At 39.8% G+C, this 15,438-nt stretch overlaps 1 protein-coding gene across 3 annotated transcripts in view; it reads right to left on the bottom strand.

Annotated features, from left to right (window-relative positions):
- Positions 1-15,438, bottom strand: part of ARL15 (ADP ribosylation factor like GTPase 15) — a 371,944-nt gene that overhangs the window by 162,740 nt on the left and 193,766 nt on the right. The window lies entirely within an intron of this gene.

Below are 15,438 nucleotides of genomic sequence, written 5' to 3'. Positions count from 1 at the left end.
GGCCCCCTTCACACACACCCATGGCTCCTGGGCACACACAGACGGCAGAGGAAACAGGCTGTGCACCTTTCTACCTCCATCCCCTGCATAGTATTTGGCTCACAGTAAGGTTACAGAAAACAGTGGTTGAAAAAACACACACAACTGTTTTGTTAACAATGAAATTGAAAACAACACTAAAACATGCTTAAAATTCTGAACCAAAGTATCTACCGTTCATCTGTGTGGAAACTACTTTTTTTTTTTTTTTTTTTGCCAACGTGCAGAGGGGCAAGTACATATAAACAGCACAGTTTCTACAGATAAATTTTCAGAGACTGGTCACTAAGGAAAGCTTAAACTCTTTATTCTGTTGAACAAAAGGCTCCTCATTAGAGCTGTCACACCGGAACCAGGTTGGTCCATCTTCTGGGCAGTCTTAGGGCACAAAGAATACGTATCAGCCTACACCCTGCAAATTTCACCGTCCTGAGGCAAGAAGCCCTCATGGGGCTTGAGGTAATGCCTGCTGCTCCTCAGGCACCCACTGAGCTTCTATTTTTACCTCAAACACAAGGTTTTAGATTCGATAGGTAGACAGATAGGAAGGTGACAGATGGATGCCCGGCTGGCAGTACTCATGGCTCTTCACTCCCACTGGGAGATTGCTTTTATCAGCTAGTCTTACAGAAATGGTAGTCAAGCAAAAGTAGAGTTGTCATCAATAATTGTAACATTTTTTTTGCAATACATACTCCCCAAAGTTCTTTTGCATGTGAAGGGGAAAAGAGTAAAAATTCAGGAAGATCACCTGTCGGTTCCTATAACAACATTTAAGCTGGGCCACATGTGCCAGGGACCCGGGTACTTTTCAGTAAGCCGTCAGTTCCCCTTCCCCTGGAAGATGTCAATGACAGCAAAATGTACAATGTACCAGCTGGGGCTGAAGAGAGGAAAGGATGCCAGAAGCGATCTGATTTCCCTGATGGACACTGAGGACACTCTGTGGGGCAGGAACATGGGCACGGGCATGCTACACCAGATACACGCTGAGCAGAAGGGACAGCCCCACGGAAGGCATGGACACCCCGTGAAGGGTCGGACATGGGGCATAAAAAGGTTCAATGGCTTGCTCAGCATTTGGCTTCTCTTGCACACCGAGCTCATTGTACAACGGACCAACCCAACAGGATGTTTAGAACTGGCACCACTCAAAAATAAGAGGATGGGGGGATACATGGGGACAGAAGACTTGAGTGGGGTGGTGAACACACAATATAGTATACAGATGATGTATTATAGAATTGTGTACTTGAAACCTATAAAATTTCATTAACCAATGTCACTCCAATAAATTCAATAATTAAAAAAAAAAGAATCTAGAGTCACATGATTACTTCATGACTATCTGTAAGACCAAAGCAAAGTTTCATGCTGCCCTGTGGGCTGCAATTCAAAGTTGAGTTAAAACTCACTTGGGAATCAATGGCTCTCGCGGATTTGAAAACTTCCTAAGGCCAGAATTTTCAACTCCGCTATTTAACGATGATCCTGCTGTAGGCCTTTCTGACCTGCTGTGAAGTAAATCACTAATGTGGGCTAACAAGTTCTTTGCACACTCTTCGATCACCCTGCCCGTCTCTCGCTGCAAGATGGAGCCTCTTGGCCACCATCTCACGTCCTCAGAGCACAGAAAATGGCTACTGTAACCCACGTTACTGCTCATTAGATCACAGGCCGGTCAAGTGGAAACCGCCCGGGGTCCCCAAAGGACAGCTCTACTTCAAAAATCTGTCCTTGTCAAGTGAAGGAAAAGAAAACCCTGAGTGTGGGGTCACCCAGATCAACGATCAAAAGAAATAGAGAATGAAGGGGGGAAAAAGCACAACCTCATTTTTGTCAGAAACACACACAGGTCAGATTTATTATCAGGAACACAGAGATACGGTAGCTTTGCTCCTCTTACACGACGGTGATTTTTTTTGTTTTTTGTTTTAAATGAGTTAGTTTTGTTTCAGTCATGAGGTCCTTTAGGTTGCGAAATTGGGGGCTTTTGGAAAATGCACAAACTAAGCCTTAAAATTGCCCCCTAAAGAAAACACACTCCGGAAATCCAGTTTTTAGGAGGACTCTTATTAAATATTTCCAAAAACACTTAAAAAGCAATATAAAACTAATGCAAAGTAATCCACTTGGAAGGCCTGAGAAGATTCTATCAAAATCCGGCAGTAAGCATAGGTGAGACACACACTAAAATACTCTGAGTCACCTCGGGGGGCCTTCAGAGACAGGGAACAGCCAGCCTGTCAATCATACCCAGAACGCGCCAGGTGACCTGAGGCAGGAAGCGCACCTCTGGGTCCTGGAGGGCTCGTGGGGACCCGAGTCTGCAGGTAGGCCCGCAGCTTATTCAAGCACCTTCCCCCTTCCACGTGGCAAGGCAGAACATTCTATACTGGCTTCTGTGCTGTTTTTTTTTTTTTTTTTTTTAAGATAAAGCTACTAACTTAACAGTACTGAAAAACTGACACTTTAAAAAATTAGGGCGGAATGACATATCCTGGACATCGTAAAGTACAAACTTTAGTGTCAAATTTCTCAAGTGGAAAGCACCAAAAGGTATGATTTTCCTGGTTTCCTCACAACATAAAAGGAAAGGATACTTGATCAGTGACTAATTCAAGAAATAGTTTCTGGCCCTGGCCGGTTGGCTCAGCGGTAGAGCGTCGGCCTAGCGTGCGGAGGACCCGGGTTCAATTCCCGGCCAGGGCACACAGGAGAAGCGCCCATTTGCTTCTCCACCCCTCCGCCGTGCTTTCCTCTCTGTCTCTCTCTTCCCCTCCCGCAGCCAAGGCTCCATTGGAGCAAAGATGGCCCGGGCGCTGGGGATGGCTCTGTGGCCTCTGCCCCAGGCGCTAGAGTGGCTCTGGTCGCAATATGGCGACGCCCAGGATGGGCAGAGCATCGCCCCCTGGTGGGCAGAGCGTCGCCCCCTGGTGGGCGTGCCGGGTGGATCCCGGTCGGGCGCATGCGGGAGTCTGTCTGACTGTCTCTCCCTGTTTCCAGCTTCAGAAAAATGAAAAAAAAAAAAAAAAAAAGAAATAGTTTCTGATGACAGCACTGTACCTATGAATGAAAGTCAAATAAATTAATTTTGTCTAATTAAATATATAAGTTGTAAGGGTTCTCTGTATGATCTTTCTAGCCTCCCCCCCCCCAATTTCTTTTGTATTTGTAACTTATTCTTTAAGCACTCTCAAAAGTACATAAGTAGATTGTGCCTGAAACGGACTGTTTTGGTTTCATTTTCATGCATTTAACAAGCAGTGATGAGACCATGATAGGTGTCACACGACCCTCACCATATCCCTGTGCAGGGCAGGGTGGACAGCGAGGGCAGTCAGTGCCGACTAAGCTTTCTCTGTGCCCCCCTCACGGAATCCGCACTTTATCCTATTTGTGTAGAAGTAGGTCCTATGGTCATTCCCATTTTATAGATGAAAAAATGGATTTAAGTTTTTGCCCAGAATAACTCAACTGGTCCCACAGTAAGAAAGACTCAAATCTACATTCTTGCCTCAAAGTCTAAATAGTTGTCATTTCCAAACTCAATGTGCCAAGTAAAATACCCATCAAGTTAAACCCATGTATAACCCATGACCCAGTAATTCCAGTTGTACCAGTTGTACATATATATACTTGAGAAACGCTTGTGTGTGTGTACAAGGAAGTGTACAAAGATATCCATTGTCTTTGTTTATAATCTCAAAAAGCCAGAAACAACCTGAAACTTCATCAATGAAAGAATAAGTAAATAAAATCACGCACAGTCATGCCTGGGCACGTAATAAATCAGTGAATGAATACACTAGATGTTCATATGGTGTAAAAGTGATGTCAAAAAATATGGTTACAGCATGAGAAAGGATATGCTGTAAGACACCATACCATGCAAATTTTTACCACGTGAAACACTGCTATATATATTATTTAGAGATACATGCATATGCATGACAAGAATAAAAATGTAACTTGAGCCAAGTTACACACCAACTTCAAGATATACTCAATTCTGAAAAAGAGAAGGGGCTTTAAATGTATCTTTAATTATTTGTTTCTTTTTTAAAAAATAGAAGACCTGAAACAAATAGGGTACAAATGTTAACATTTGCTAAATCTGGGTTGATGAGTTTCTCTGTCGTATTATTTTCTGTACTTATCTGTATGTTTGAGATTTTTCATAATTAGAGCATTACTCCTTACATGCATATCCACAACACAATCAAATAAATCCTCGCGAGGTGAGGAGTTCCGGTAAGTCCCCTTCCTTCGTGTGACTCAATAAACTATACTTAAAACTCATGGTGACAGAGGCCTAGATTACAAAAATGAGCTTTGTTGAAATGAATTATAGTTTCTTACTGCAAATATCTCAGAAGTACCATCTTTAGGATAATTACATTAATTCATGTATAAGCCACACTTCAATGTGTTAAGGAAAATTCATTATATCGGTGCTCCTGACCTTTTGACATGCAGAGTTATTCACGATGGAGCCGGGCTGAGGGCGGAGGGCTGTATGCGGGAGGAACAGGGTCCAGGAGCAGAAAAGGGAGTTCTCTCCACTGCACACTTTCCGTCCCTTCTTACAGTGTGCCAGGTGATGCTATTCATCATCCAGAGTATTTTCAATAATGAGATGGAATGGATTCTTAAACGTTATGCAATGCTCCGTGGAGACCCAAGTGAGAACAAGAAACATCCATCTCTGTAGAATGTTGAGTCGTGGGATCTTAATCGACAGATCAAGTCTCTCAACTGCAGTTTATAACAAACTTGCACATATTTGTGAGCAAACTGCATTGGAGGAGAGTTGTCATTCTAAAAATAGTGTCAGTGAAAGTCAACTCAGGAATCACAGCCATGTCTCTTGTTTTAACGTCTTAGAAATATGACATTTTTAAGAGCACCCATTTTTTTTGTTGTTGTTCAGCTGTACTATGGCCAAAGAACCATATGGCAAAATTTTGACTAACGAGAATCCAAACAAGAACAAGTGTAAAGGAATGATAAATTTTGTATTCCACTTTTAACAGCTGAAACGATGAAAACACAGATTTGTACCTAGTGTTTCATAAAAAAAGAAAAGAAAAAAAAAAGCAATGTCTAGCGCCTCATATGGAGTTAGTACAGATTAAACAAAATACTCTACACGTCCTGCATCTCGACTGCTGGAACTAATGTTCTGAATAATTAAAGAAAGGATCCTGCACATTAAGATAGACTATATTTCCCTAGAGCAGAAATCTCTGCTGATACAGTCTGATGAAAAAAGAAGAAAAAAATAAGACTTCTGGTAAAGTGTAGAAGAACTAGCTCTATTAATAAATATTCTGTAACAGATTCAAGCAGCCTGGTAATCTCATGTTTTACCTCAAAGTCTGTTTTTCCTCATTAACCAAAAAAAGTGAGCTTAATTTGCTTATTAACATAAGTCATTAAAAAGCCATTATTAATTAAGGAAAAACAGAAAGATATCTAAACTTGAACTTTCATTAAAGAATAACATCAAAGTCAATATAAAAATAAGAAAAATTGGCATTTTTTTATTGCCCAAAACATGCATTTTTACACTTATGGATCTCTACCCAGACATTTAAATAATTCAACTATTTAGACTTAATTTTCCAGTAAGTTTGACAAGCACCATTTTTAAATAAAACTATTCTAGAACTGAGTAAAATGTATATCTTTCTATATCACAAGAAAGAAAGAATGGCTTAAGAATGTTTTTTACATTCTGGAAAATTAGGGCATTTGGGCACAATAATTTGCTTCTGTGTAACCCCAGTAACACAAACAATAAGAAAGATACAACCTAATACACGTAGATTATACGGCTTCTTTCTCAAGATCTTTCTTGGCTCATTTTTCAGGATCCCCGTAATGATTATTCAATCTTCTCCTCAATGTTGTATCTTTCCTTTCTAGCACCTTCAACAATCGTAGTTCTCCCACCAGCTGTTTTCCCAGGGTTCCTCTGCTAAGCTCATACCTTCATTCTGTGATTTCTTTGTTCTCCTTGTCCAAACTACATACTCGTCACTCTGAATATCCACTCTGGTCCCTTTCAATAAAGACTTGTCCTGAGCTTAACGAATAGTCATAACCAAGTCTAAAAAGAAATAATAACTTACTATAAATCCTACATGTTAAAGTTATAGTGTTCTCTGCAACCTCCAAATTATTTCATAGTTCATGTGTAGACACCCCTTCCCCTGAGGCTTAGGTGGTTTCACTTATCATTTAAAAAGTCAGTTTCAGTTATTTTATGGAGCTGTTTACTGTCCACATTTCACTAGGTTAGTCTAAGAGCTTCCTGAAAGAGCATTTCTTTAAAGCCCCTAATCTTATCCCAGGTGTGACATGAACTATATCCACCCTGTGTACCCTGTGTTTAACACAACTGAACTCAGATAATTAGATACTGAAATAGGAAAACTACCTGAATGTAAGCCTAAAAAAAAGAAATGCTATTTGACTCTTTTCCATTAAAGCTGAGTAGAATCTGATTTATTGATCAAAGATGTGTGTGTGTACAAATACAGATTTCGGAAATTTCTCGTAAAGAAGGTGACTGCTGCTTCACTCCTGGAAACTGACAGCAAACACACAGAGGCCTCCACGGCCCCGCCAAGAGGGAATGAATGGCACCTGTCAAACAAGATGCTACTTTTGTTCAAAACACTGGTGGGGACACCTCGTGTGTGCCACCGGTCTGCAACCTAGCTTCACTCAAAACCACCAGACAAAATCTCATAGTGATGTGAATGTTTCAATAACAGCCCCACTGTGGTCGAATATGGAAGTCTACAAACGGAGAGATTACCAAAGAGAGAAAAAGAATGAGAGTCCAAGTACCGGTAAACGAAAAGGGAGATGAGGTTCTTTGGCGGAGCCACTCAGGTGTGGGCTAATTCCCTTTCCCCAGAGCCCACACACACAAAAGAGCAGTCCCTTCTGAGGGGCAGTCAGTCTACTGTCCGCACCATTGCTTACCTCGAGGCCACTGTTTTCACCAAAGGCCCCTGCAATTCATAGGTGAAAAAAAAATCAAGTGGGAAGGAGAAAATGCCTGTCTCTAAGTCACAGAGTTCCCTTCTCATCTGAAAAGATAAAAGCAGTTATTTCTCCTTACGTGCTTTTCTTCTTAGAGGAAGAAGTCCAAAAACACGTGATTTTTCATATTAGAACTTTTTAAAGTCACTGTCAGAAAGGGACTTCTCACCTGCCTTTTCCATGCTTTAAGTTCAGGATGTCTGCCTCATGGTACACTTTGCTGGTCCCCAGACTGTCTGTAGTCTGGCGGTGCTGTGGTTACTGGACAAAACCTTTCACTACAATAGTATAGTTTGTGCAGCTGCCTGGAAACTGGTCTCAGGGTCAGTGGCTTTTCTCAGCCTCTCTCCCCGTTCCTCTGAAACAGTCCAATGTGGTTGAACTCGAGGCACATGGCTCCAGCTTTCTGGTGTTCTGGCAGCTGAGCTCTGAACACTCTTGCAGTCAGTCCCTCCAGCAACTGGTTCTCCAACCAACGGTAGGTTGTCAGTTGTCAATCATTGGCTCTAGGCATCTTCTCCCTTTCCATTCTCTCGATGGCCTTTCTATGTAATTTGCACCATATCGGGGGATGTCTTTCTCAGACAGCTTAGCAATGTCTTCCTGAGTGTGAGGCTGGCTGTACATTGGACTTTTACATATTTTCCTGTGAAACGCCTTCAATATTTCCTGCATCTCTAACCTGTGCTGACAATCTTTGCAGCGTCGTCTAAGGGATTTGATTTAAACTTCAAGTCTTCTTCATAAAGGGTCACCTAAAGACTCTTCCTTAAAATAGTCTCACAGGAGGCAATTTATGTAATTAGTCTTACTTATTTTTATAACGCTTCAGTTATAATTCTTTGTTTTTGTAATGAAAATTAAGTTTTCATATTTTCTTCCTATAATCATGCTCTCTTGCTTTCAGTATATAAAATGATAAATTTGAGTTCTACATAGCTCAAATAACTAACAATGGGTTTTGACTCTTTTTTTTTTTTTTTTTTAAATAAACTATTTTTTTTTCTTCTTTATTTTTATTTTATTTTATTTTTTTATTTATTCATTTTAGAGAGGAGAAGGAGAGACAGAGAGAGTGAGAGAGAGAGAGAGAGACAGAGATAGAGAGAAGGGGGGAGGAGCTGGAAGCATCAACTCCCATATGTGCCTTGACCAGGCAAGCCCAGGGTTTTGAACCGGCGACCTCAGCATTTCCAGGTCGATGCTTTATCCACTGCGCCACCACAGGTCAGGCCGGGTTTTGACTCTTTAGAAGTCAAAGTCTATGTTTTTAGAAGACCTATACTTAGTCCTCAACATCTTTTTAAGAAATTATAGAAGAAAACATTCAAACTATTCAAAATGAGTTATGATGTTTCTGCATTCCGGGAAGTTTATTTTTCTTTAGGGAAGAAAATCAACAAATGTATCCCTTGATCTATTAAAAAAAATATTTTAATTAAAAAAAACAACAAAAAACCTTTAGTGTGTTATGTCTCAAATTCTTAATTCTGGGTAAAATCCAGCAGATTAACCCCTCTCATTAGTCTCAGTCATCCCAGAGTAACCAAAGGTACTTTTAAGCAGACACTATGTAATAATAATAATGATAATAATTATCATAATGATAATAACTAACGCTTATTGTGCTTTTTATCTTCAAAGCACTTTACTGACATTAGGTATGTGTCTATCCTCAAATTAATTTAACTCAAAAAATGTTTTATTAACTTTGTAGCTACGGAACGTGTCGTTAAAACTGAGTTTTCTTTTGCTAAATGAATAAACATATACATACATGCATCATATGTGCAAAAATAAAATTAAGGGCCAAGAAAATGGTTCTGTGAACCTCTGCAGAGTCACTTGTTGCCTTTGTCGAATGAGGGCTAATGAAATACTAATTTTTAAAAAAATACAAAATTATAACACAAAATAAAGGGTCAAGTTCACTAGTACAACCAGATATAAATTCTTTTAGAAAGATCCAGAAAGAAGCAAAATAATATTGTTTTACTTAGGGATAGAAAAATAAGTGTGAAATGTAAGAATTTTAAAAAATCCTTCTAAGTTTCACTAATGTAATAAACCATTTTATTAATTACAAAGCATAGTTTGTCTTTATCAACTGATTCATCTGATAAAAAGCACCTGCCACATGTCCCCACAGAGCTTTGCTGTGTACCAGTCTCCTCCACACGGGAACTAGGGACAGTAAGAGAGTCTGGGATGCCAGCTGTGGGAATGCTCTCTAAAATAGAAACTAATTTTTTTTTTTTTTACAGAGACAGAGTCAGAGAGAGGGAGAGACAGGGACAGACAGACAGGAACAAAGAGATGAGAAGCATCAGTCATTAGTTTTTCCTTGCGCACTGTGACACCTTAGTTGTTCATTGATTGCTTTCTCATATGTGCCTTGACCGTGGGGCTACAGCAGATTGAGTAACCCCCTGCTCGAGCCAGTGACCTTGGGTCCAAGCTGGTGAGCTTTACTCAAACCAGATGAGCCCGCGCTCAAGCTGGTGACCTCGGGGTCTCGAACCTGGGTCCTCTGCATCCCAGTCTGACACTCTATCCACTGTGCCACTGCCTGGTCAGGCAAATAGAGACAAATTTAAAACATATTTAAAGATATATTAAAAGATGTCCTGCCACTTTCTATGAGGGATTCTAGCAATAAATAAACAAACAAACAAACAAATAAATAAATGGTAGCCGGCTGTAAGCAAGGTCCAGGAGAGAACAAACACAATTCTAAGTACGTAAAACACCTGAAAACAAACATGTGCAAACATAGTAACTAGGAAAGTGTTTTTGGAACCACAAACACAGCGTAGTGAGCTTTCATTCAAGATGTGGTTCCAGAGCAATAGTCAAAGCTCGGGTTTGATGTACAAGGAACACATTTACACTCAAGAACGGAAACAGAAGGGTTGGTTGGGCGAGGGGAGTGAGAAAACTCAAGGGGAGGGGGTCCTGTTCAGCCAGGAGGAAAGCGTGCACGAAAAGACTCAGAAGTAGAAACTCATTCAGAGAACAGCTACTTGGCACCGAGATATGAACCAGTCTGGGAATTACTGTCCTTCAAGGAGCTCAGAAAAAAAACAAAACAAAACACCAGACAATTCAATCTAATATTATGATTCGGAAGGTCCAGAATGCCTAGGGAAGTCAGGAGGGTACCTGGCTCAGCCATGGGTGCTCAGGGCCACTTCTTGCTGTGACACATGACCTTCTAGTAGTTTCCCCAGGGCAACAGGAGCAGTGAGCAGTAGATGGACGTGAGTGAGAAAAGGGAAGTTCATGACCGAGTGCATTCACTTGTCAGATCTGGGGCATGTCATTTGACTTGAGCAGGAATCAGAAGGCATCCTGGTTTTGAATGGGGATATCATGAAAAACAGACAGGAAGTTGTTCTTCCTGGTCCGTGCAGAGGAAAGGGGCGGAGGGGGTGGGCTGGGGACACTGTTTCGGGGCAGAGGTGGGAGGCGAGGTACAAAAGTGCCAGGATGGGGAAAGTAAGCATGAGGAAGAAATGGAAGAGATCCCCAAGCTTGCCAGCTTAATGTGAAAGAGAGATGTGCATGGGACTGAAGGAAGACTAAGAAATGCGGGTCTTATTAGAGAACAGAATGAATTCTTTGAGATAAACAGTGTTCTATTCTCAAATGTATCGTTTCGTTATCCCACCTACAAGATGTTCTTGGAAGAACCGACCTCTCTTACATAACATACTTGTTGCTGGGAACTGTGGGCAGGGCATTCTCCCAGTAATGCCTGGGGGGGGGGGGGGGGGCACAGGCACACAGAAGTCCCTCAAATGGGGTTGATCAAAGTGGCTACCTTTAGAATCCATGAAACCAAATATACAAATTAATTTTTTCAAAGAATGCATATTACAAAAAATTCCTTGAATGTAGAATAAATAAAATATTCCAACTGTGTTCATTGCTCTTTAAAATACATTTACGGTTTAGGATACTTTTGTAACTAACTAATGAAATGATTGCTATTTCCAGCTTCTGTTGCAAGGAAGTAAACATTTTCAGGAGACCACTGAGTCATTCCGTGGAAAACTGACTTCCAAACCCCTAATAGTTTCTGTAAGATTAAACTGTAATGGAGCGAAGTACATCTATAAAGAACGGACAAAAAAATAATCTCATATCGTTGTAGAGTAAGTATATGTCCCAAAAGGGAGTTTTCAAACTGCTCACACAATAGGTATGTACACTGCTCTATGTGAAATCAAATCAGTATTCTAAAAGGCTGCCAAGAGGCAGGTCAAGACACTTGGAAGACTGAAGATTTAAACTATATGATACTTTGGTTACTTTATAAACATACACACACATTTCGCTCCATATATAGAAAATAATATTAAATTAAGCTAAATGTTTTATGTGATTGAAACATTGCCTTGCATTTTCTAATAAAAAAATTGTAATGTAAAATCAGATATTTTCTACTTTGTAGAGCTACTGAAACACACAAACCTGCTCACTGTCAAGTAGAATATAAAATAAAAATTTAAACTAGAGGCGTATTATTTATAAACACTGTCCAAAATTTCCAATCCTTCAAAACTCTCTCTGACTCTTAGTAGGAAGGGGGAAGCACACAATGTAGAAATATTTGTTGATAGATAGTAATCATAATTAAGTCAAATAAAACACAGTCCAGCACTGTCTTCCAGAAGATGTCTATAGACTAATAAGTGAGAACCCGATAAGCTATTCATGAGTCACTACATATTTAAAATACTGCTCAAAAATACGAATATTTATAATCAAAACCAAACATGGTCTCAAAAAATAACGTTTATATCATGACAAATACTAGCAAACACTCTTCTGATATTTATAGTTCATTCTTTTCGAACAGAACATCACACAGTAGACCGAGTTGCAAATGCATAAAAATTAAGAAATAAAATGCTTGATCCCAAATTGTTCCTTTAATGCTGACATTCTAAATTAAAAGCTGGGTTTCCTTGTACTACAATTAATGAGCCATGGAACCAATCGAGTCATTTGACCTTATTATTGTACTTCAAAGATCTCTGCTGCACAGTTTTCATATTTTTTAATATTTGCTTTAATGAAAAAAAATGGACAAATAGTTAACACAGTACTTCTGAGAAAGTTAAATACTTTGGGGTTCGGGAATATGGACAAATATCAAATCAGATTACACTGCTGAAAGAATGAACTGAGTCTTTCCTGTTGACCAAATGTGTCATTTTATAAGATTTGGTAATTCCCAAGGGAATGACAATCAGAGTTTAAAAAGCTAGGCGATTAAAGAGTCACCATAGGCAACTGTGAAGAGAGAAACAGGGTTCCAATTATCAGCAACTCTATGAACTTAACCTCTCATAAAGCCCTCTGATCTATTATAGAACTTCAGAGCTGAAGTGCGTTCTCTGAGGAGGGGTTGTAAAACAAATTAGATATAATGACAATTCAGTACAAATAAAAAACAAAACCAACCTCATTACCCTTAAGATGATTCTCATTTAACAGATTTGTCGTTTATGTCAAACCAGAATTTTCCCTAAAGAATCAAGTGGACTCCATGACATAAGCAGAAGATTTTTATGTTATGTTTTCTACGGAGAAAAACAGTGGGTTATAATAAGTAAATGCTGGAAAACTGTGCTATACCCCTCCCCAAAGTGAGCACAACAAACATCTGTTGCAAGAACTGCTTGGCTTTCAGACACTGTATAAAGGGTGTTCTTTTTTCCCAGTGTTTTGCTATTTAAAAAAATTTTTTTTAAAGCTGATTTGGGGGTGGAGAGGTTTCTATTATCAATTCTCACGACGTTAAAATATTAAAATTATGATGAGTTAAACCAGGCCATTGCCAGGTGTGTCACAGACAGGACACAGCCAAGTACAGAACCCCCCACCCCGCATTATAAAAAGGCAATAAAATAATTGGGCGCGTTGCCCTCTGTCTGTGGCTTACAAAGGAATTTTAACCATCGTCTTTCTGTCTAAATTCAGTTCCCTACCCACCCGAGCAGTGTGCACTGCACAGAGGATGGAGCTGAATATATATAATATAACTTCCTGACGGTTTTCTTCCTCTGTGGGAATCCCAGGGATAATTCAGCTTTCTCTCCTTTGGATTTTGCTGACTTCCACCGGCTTCTCGGCTCAATATCTCAGGATCCTCATCAAATAACTAGTGAATCCTTAAGTTTTACTACAGTGTCAAGATAAATAATTGGAAAGTTTCTGCATAGTGCATTCAGCATAAAATGCAGTCATTCCCACAAGAGGAAGGGAAAAGTCAGCCAGTGAGCCTCCATGACTCGTCTTTTCTTAACTGCATCAAAAAATTGTTCAAAGTTGTTGTTTTTTTTGATAAACGGAACGCAACTTCCTTGATGCTGAAAGAACACGGGTTTGCCTAAAATTCACAGGTTATTTTGCAGAGCAAAACACCATCTTTTTAGCAAAATGGAAATTTAACGAAGTGCACCCAAATGAACAGGTAAAAATGAATAAAAATGTTTATAAGCAACCGAGCCCAGGGGCAATGTAATACCTTCATGATAAGGAAATAAAGCGTAATCAACATGGGACCACTTCTAAACACATTTCCAGTAACATGTACCTTGGCTCACTTTTCAATTATCTACCTCTCTCCTCTTCTCCCCATGCCTATTCTCAGACATTCTGAGGTTATGGTTTATAAAAAGTTGAAGATTCAGTCTCACAATTTCATTTTTACGCTAACAGTAAGGTATGAACTTAATTCCTAAAACATTCCTGGGACTATTTCTGCAAGGCAGCCTAAGGCTCTGCAAGAAACCTCAGTCATGCGAGCAATGGGAAAATGGGAAGCTGCTCTTTCTTTTCCTCCCAAATCCGAAGTGTGAGCTCTCCCTCAGGTTTTGACGCAGTTCAAGCCTGGTCATGGAATCTGTGCGTATATTGGATTCCAGTGTTCACATGCACTTAGCATGTGAACTTCGGTATAGTACGTGTTTCTATACTCAGTCACAGGGGAAATGCTGCACATAAAGCAACCCTCAGCATGGCATTTGTGAGTGCCACTAGAAGCAAAAATTCTGCGGGAAAGTCATTTAAAATTGACATAAAAAGAAAAGTCAAAGTCATGGATGCTCCAGTCCATATAAATTTAGAATCGAAATGATCAGATCAAATCTATGATTATTCTACATTTCCAGTCTGTCTTACTAGGAGATGAGTCACAAAGAGGTATTTGTCCTTCTCTTAGGAGATACAGCCCCTAGGAGACGTGGTGTACGCTCCGAAGCAGTTACTGTTTTAAAATTTCCTCTCCTCCATGTCAGTTTTTACGTACTATAGAGGATTACCACGAGTCGTATCTTAGGCTTAAAGAACATATTAGCTTCAATGTTATGGTGTCTAAGAAAAAGTTTATTAAATTTAAAATTAAAAAAAATTATTTTCAGCTATTTTTCAAGCAATAGTGCCACTTGTATTATATCTAGTTTCTACTATATTTTATTCTATATGTGTTACATATTGTATCTATACAAATGTTATACTACCCATGCCTTCTGAAATGCAGACATTATCATAATTCCTATAATAAACTCATGAGAACATTTTCAGCAAAGCACCTTCTAAACACAAGCTAATTTAACACTTGAAGCTACCCATCATTATATACATACTATTCTATCCACTCTACAGACAGAAAAACTGGTGCTGAGAAGTTCAAAGATTTACCTAAGCTCTTAGGAACAGATTGGGAAGACCAGCATAGTCATGACCCTCTGGATAAATTTGTACTGCTATTTTTTTTTTACATCTTAAGGAATTAAGATTATCTCTACGGTATTTCATGAAATGTAATAAAGGAGAAAGGTGCTGACTACCCAATGCTGAATGAGGCAACTCAGGAAGGACAACATCTCTGTCATACTGTTCCCTTTCACGGGGGAGGGACAGGGACAGGAGCAGAGCTCCTTGCCCACGGGTCCCACACACGGAGTGTGGGAGGTCTTGCGTTCATTTTTCAAACCAAAGAGCAGGGCCCTTCCTATTTATCACCTTAGTCCAAAGATGTTAAGGGAAGCACACAGTTTTTTGAAGGAGGGGGGAACGTATCCTGGAAGTTACGGTAAAAGGGATACACCAAACGTTTTAATTTCACTGCACACAGATTCAAATTCACTATCATTTCACCTTTGAAAACTATTTAAGCACTTTATGGCTTGGGTGCCACAAATCAGCATCTCTGCTGACACAAAACACAGATCAGCCGCCCAGACTCAGTCTTACGCTCCTACAGGAGCCAGAAAAGCTACCGAAGGAAGTTCCGCGAGGAAGACAAAGAACGGGCCCGGCATCAGG

Source organism: Saccopteryx leptura, chromosome 1 (genome assembly GCF_036850995.1).
Source record: "Saccopteryx leptura isolate mSacLep1 chromosome 1, mSacLep1_pri_phased_curated, whole genome shotgun sequence".
Lineage (NCBI taxonomy): Eukaryota > Metazoa > Chordata > Mammalia > Chiroptera > Emballonuridae > Saccopteryx > Saccopteryx leptura.
Note: the sequence above shows the minus strand (reverse complement) of the source record. Positions and strands in the feature narration are given on the sequence as shown.